Source organism: Olea europaea, chromosome 23 (assembly GCF_002742605.1).
Source record: "Olea europaea var. sylvestris chromosome 23, O_europaea_v1, whole genome shotgun sequence".
In the NCBI taxonomy this organism is placed as follows: domain Eukaryota; kingdom Viridiplantae; phylum Streptophyta; class Magnoliopsida; order Lamiales; family Oleaceae; genus Olea; species Olea europaea.
Genome location: NC_036259.1, coordinates 1039066 through 1044504, shown reverse-complemented (window position 1 = coordinate 1044504; position 5439 = coordinate 1039066). Strand labels below are relative to the sequence as shown.

Genomic DNA, 5439 nt, shown 5'->3' with positions numbered 1-5439 from the left:
GGTGGGGTGGGGTGAGGTGTCGTGAAGAAGACAACCCATTTTTTAAATTTTTTTCTTAATTTTTTGATTTTTTTTCAATTTATTTAATATTGTAATTATCAAGTTTCTATTTGCAATTTTTAAAAAATTTGAGAATGTGGTTGCAATTAGTTTTTTTCCTCTTTTTTCTTTTTGTTTTATTTGAATGTAGGGTAAAATCATCAAAAATTGATGAAAAAGACGTTCAGTGTCAAAAAAGTGAAAGATAAGAACGTTTTGTGTCAAAAAATGAAAGATAGAGATATTTTTCACATTACATTTGAACGCTTTATGTCAATCACCCAACAAACAGCGTGACTTTCAAGACTTCAACGTGACACCTGCAAGTGCAAGCTCGAGCAAAAACAGGGCAATTTTAAAGAATTTCAGTGGTTACTCCAGTTTAAGTTTTATCCTTTAACCTATTCTCTCTGCACAGCTTTCTTCTTCCTCGTGATTCGTGTTCCACCCCATCCCATGACCCCCACCCCATGGCCCACCCACGAACAAACAAAAGTTCATCAGTTACGGATAGGGGCTGAGTATGAAAGAGAGACGGGGTTTTTGGCTGGCATTTGTGTTAGAAAATTCTTTTGAACAATACTGTTTAGCTCTTGCATCTTTACTCTGTAGAAAACGAACGACTCTTGCAGCTGATGGCTATGGCATTGCATACTGCTGTACCTTTTTTGGGCACATGGCTATACTTCCCAAATCCTAGAGGTAAAATTTACGAAATTAAGAATTCCATTTTTTGAATAATTGAAAAATTGAAGTTTTTGTTTTTTTGTTTTACATTTTTAATGGGTTTTGTTTGATTCTCTGATAAGAGCTTTGTTCCATTTCCCTTTGTTAATCGTTTTTGGCAACATTGATTTTGCTATGGAAAGACCAAAATCTCAAGTCAATTATTTACCCACCTTTTATTTTCTCAATTAATCCATCGATTTCTTAGTTGTTGTGTATCATTTTCCTTGAATGGCTCATTTTTGTTTCTTCTTTATGATTCTGATTCTTGTAAAAATTCAATTTGTTAGATCTTAGGAGGTTTACCGAATACAGATTATCGCAAGAATCATTGAAATATTGAAGTTGCAGAAAAATAAAACAATGAACACAAAGGATTTTTCGCCACAAAGGCGGCCTACTCACCACGTTGAGCATCTACTAAGTAGATATAGTTCTAGATCCACAGAACCAAAAACGTTACAAATGTACGAAGAAACACGATGTTTCTTCACTGTTTTTATCTCGCCTCACACACAACTATCAAAACACCGCCACTAACTAGCACTAAGCAATATCACAGCTATACATCAAGTGTAGTATCAAAAATCACTCAGATTTACAGAAATCATTTTCACTCAGAAAATCGGTGGTTTGAGAGAAAAAGGAAAATCCTAGAATTCACTCAGAATCGATCTCTCTGGAAGAAGGAATGAGGCGTCAAAACGTTTTAATCAGGTGAGTCAAGGGTCATTCATCAACGGTGAGAAGATAGTGAATCAGCACTTTGCTAAAACATGTAGATTGTTAAACATGTCATTATCGTAGTAGGGGATGAAGCCATTGGTCCGCAAAGCATCTGTAACATATGACAATTCCCATAACGGGATTGATGTGAAACTAAATCTTATATTTTGGAGTGTTTGAGGATTCTGAAAATTCCATTTTTCAAAATTTACTTTCCTTTGATTACTCTTGTGATTTCCATATTTATCAAGCATCAATTCAATTCTCTGTTATCTTAGAAACATTGAGAATTTATTGCCTAGTAACGTAAATGGTTTTTGCTGCTTGCATGAGAGCTCTGGGCATCTTTTCTGTTTGATGTTAAGTCATTTTTTTGTTCTATTGTAGTGCACGATTAGATCATCAAAGTCCTTGCTTAAGGATGATGTAGGTGATTGGGACTTCTGAAAGCTTTTTTTTAATTGATGGACTTCTGTGGAATTTGTGAACTTTAAATCATGACTTTGCACTTGTTCTGCATTAATGCACACTGTTCGTAGTGACTTTCCTGATTTGTAAGTCTATAACTGAGCAATCTGTGCATGTTTTCTGGTTTAAGTTTAATTTGAAGGAAAAAAGAATCTCGTGTTTAAGAGTCATTGAAGGTGAAATCTTTTGACCAACTCAGTGATTCTTCGAAACCATATGCTCTGATTCTATCCATATTCTGAACTCGAACCAACAAATCTATTAATTTTCTAGTTGGGAGACTAATATAAATCTTTGACTTCAAACAATTAGATGATCTAATATATAGGTCTCATTTTCTGTTTTCAGAAAAGCGGTAAAAGTCTCTTTAACACAAAATAAATGTATTTATATGATCAAGTCCGGAATTTGAGTTTGAGAGGTCAAATCAGAAAATAAGTGAACATTTTTTGCGTTCAAAATCCGCCATATCTTCCAAAGTTTCATTTAAAAACATGCATCTGCCATAAAAATGGTTTTTTATTTGAAAGATTTGGAATTGCAAAAATCAGAATTTTATATGGAAGTTAGCCAAAAAGGTTCCATTGCCGGGAATCGAACCCGGGTCTCCTGGGTGAAAGCCTGATATCCTAACCGCTGGACGACAATGGAGAATTGTTGTCTTTCCTAGTTTTATACATAAATATTTTGTACCTAATAGATCAACGAATACTTAAAAATGGGCTGACGGCAATGGGACTCCGCGGTAATAAGAAGCTTAAAAAATGAAAAATCAATAAGTAATTTTAACAATTTTTTTTTTATAAGACCTATAATTTTTTAACCACATATTTTCATCAAATTTTAACAAAAAGTTCATCGAACAACCCCTAATTAAAATAGCACGCCATGGAAGGAATTATAAACATCGAAGGAGTCACTAAAGCGACAAGAAGTGAGCCAGTAAGAGTCTCTTGTCATCATCCTCGCCATCGTCACGCTTAAACATGATAAGCTCATATAAATCTGTGTACACTGAATCAATCATATAAATAATAGATGATAAAATGAAAAATCAATAAGTAATTTTAACAATTTTTTTTTTATAAGACCTATAATTTTTTAACCACATATTTTCATCAAATTTTAACAAAAAGTTCATCGAACAACCCCTAATTAAAGATGGAAGGAATTATAAACATCAAAGGAGTCACTAAAGCGACAAGAAGTGAGCCAGTAAGAGTCTCTTGTCATCATCCTCGCCATCGTCACGCTTAAACATGATAAGCTCATATAAATCTGTGTACACTGAATCAATCATATAAATAATAGATGACTAGAAAACGACAAATAAGGGCTTTGCACCAATCTCTATTTGAATGACAACTGTTAATGTTAATGGACAATCATGAAGGAAATAACAGCTAGGTTGGGAGGGGGCTTCTTCTTACTCTTGTCTAAAGACTACAAACTGTGAGCTTAAGAAGAAACTTAATTATCATATTCATTCCACCAACATCGAAAACGTTTCTCCGCTCCATGGAGGCTCCATCTGTTTCGCGCGGGTTAGTCGCTAACAATTAAAAGGGATCAGACGATTGTGTAAGGGACAAACCTCTTGAAACAAAGTTTCAAAAAGGGATGTTCTTTTATTGACGATGACTTTACAATTGGAAATTAAAAACAAAGTGCCTCCAAGGGGCCGCAGCACACGAGTTACTGAAAAAAAGTGTTTAAATCTAAAATTAAGGAAATTAAAATTACATGTTCTCTGTTCGAGAGTTTTTGATTCGATCCTTTGCTCTATGTCTTTTTTCCCTTTTATACTTCATGGACGATCTCTTTGTGATCAACCGCCTAAAAACTACTTGATCATCCTATAACTGCCCACTTTCCTCGTAATCGCCAACTTGTCATGAAAACTGCCTTTTTTAACTGCTGCCATTACTCTTCGTCGTTCAACCGCTTTCGATTGAATTCCTCGAATCGTGGAACGTGATAGGGCTGTTTTAATAACTGTTTTGATAACTGCACTTCTTGATAACCGCAGCGCTTTATGTTTTCGATCCTTTGCTCTATGTCTTTTTTCCCTTTTATACTTCATGGACGATCTCTTTGTGATCAACCGCCTAAAAACTACTTGATCGTCCTATAACTGCCCACTTTCCTCGTAATCNTGGGCGACTGTATGACACTCCATTCGCTCAGATTCTGGGCAACTTGTAAAATTGGGCGATGGCGTTACCGCATTCTTGGGCCTCCCTATTGATTTGTTTGATTGGACTTCGCTTTCGATTGAATTCCTTGAATCGTGGAACGTGATAGGGCTGTTTTAATAACTGCTTTGATAACTGCACTTCTTGATAACCGCAGCTTTGATAACTGCACTTCTTGATAAGCGCGACGCTTTATGTTTGTTAAGACCTTGGACGACTTGAAGGTTTGGGCGAGAATAGAGTAACAGCTCTGGGCGACTGTATGACACTCCATTCGCTCAGATTCTGGGCAACTTGTAAAATTGGGCGATGGCGTTACCGCATTCTTGGGCCTCCCTATTTGGGCCTTCGTCTTGATTTGTTTGATTGGACTTCGTTCTTTGGGCTATCTGATTTGGAGATCCTTCAATTGGGCTTCACTCCTTGGGCCATTTGATTTGGGTTGAATTTTTATGTGTCAACAATTACCCCCCAATATGACAGATTTAATAATAATTATTAAATTTTGCCATATTCACTTTATGTTTCTAGCAACATTCGAAATTTTCAAGAATTTCAATCATTGTTTTCTTCTATAACTTGAAAAGGTGCGTCGTTTTGCAAACCCTTATAACTCCCAAACACGCCATTTCACTGCACCACTAAATCACGCCTCAAATTTTTCGCGTCTCTCCCACGATTTACTATCATCTTTTGCTTTCCTGCTACGTAACTCTGAAAAACTTCGTTCCATCTCAAATGGCTACTTCACAATCTCAAGCTGGCGACTCCTTTAGTTTTGATGACTTTCAGAAACTTCTGAGTCGCCCATACATAACTCTGAGTTTTCTCGCGCCCGTCGATGTCGAACGTAATGAGTTCTACTTGGGTCCTTTCTTCAACAATGCAGAGGCAGTTGAACAGGCGGCGGTGGGTCAGCTGTTTCCTTGCACTCAAGGCCCTCCATTCCTAAACTCTCTATCGCTTCAGGGCCCTCCATTTCTAAACTCTCTACCGCTAGGGCCACTTCGCGAAAGAGGTATTCGCACTTGGCCTAAATCTGATGTAACTTTCCGTAGGTGCCATGCTCGTCTTGTGGGTCATGGCCCTACTAAGGCACTTTTTGATAGCGCTAGGATTTCTGATTTGCTAGAAATCTCTATTTGCCCCCTACTTTTGATTCAGCACTCTTTTCGATTGATTTGAGTTTTTGGTCTTCCGAGTATAATATCTTTATTTTCCCTCTTGGCCCTATGTCTATTACTTTAAGGGATGTTGGGGCCCTGGTGAATCTACCACCTTTGGG

General features: G+C 36.9%; 1 non-coding gene across 1 annotated transcript; it reads right to left on the bottom strand.

Annotated features, from left to right (window-relative positions):
- Nucleotides 1-2538: 2538 nt before the first annotated feature.
- Nucleotides 2539-2610, bottom strand: TRNAE-UUC. Its single transcript has one exon. It is a non-coding gene; the product is annotated as a tRNA-Glu (tRNA).
- Nucleotides 2611-5439: the final 2829 nt, after the last annotated feature.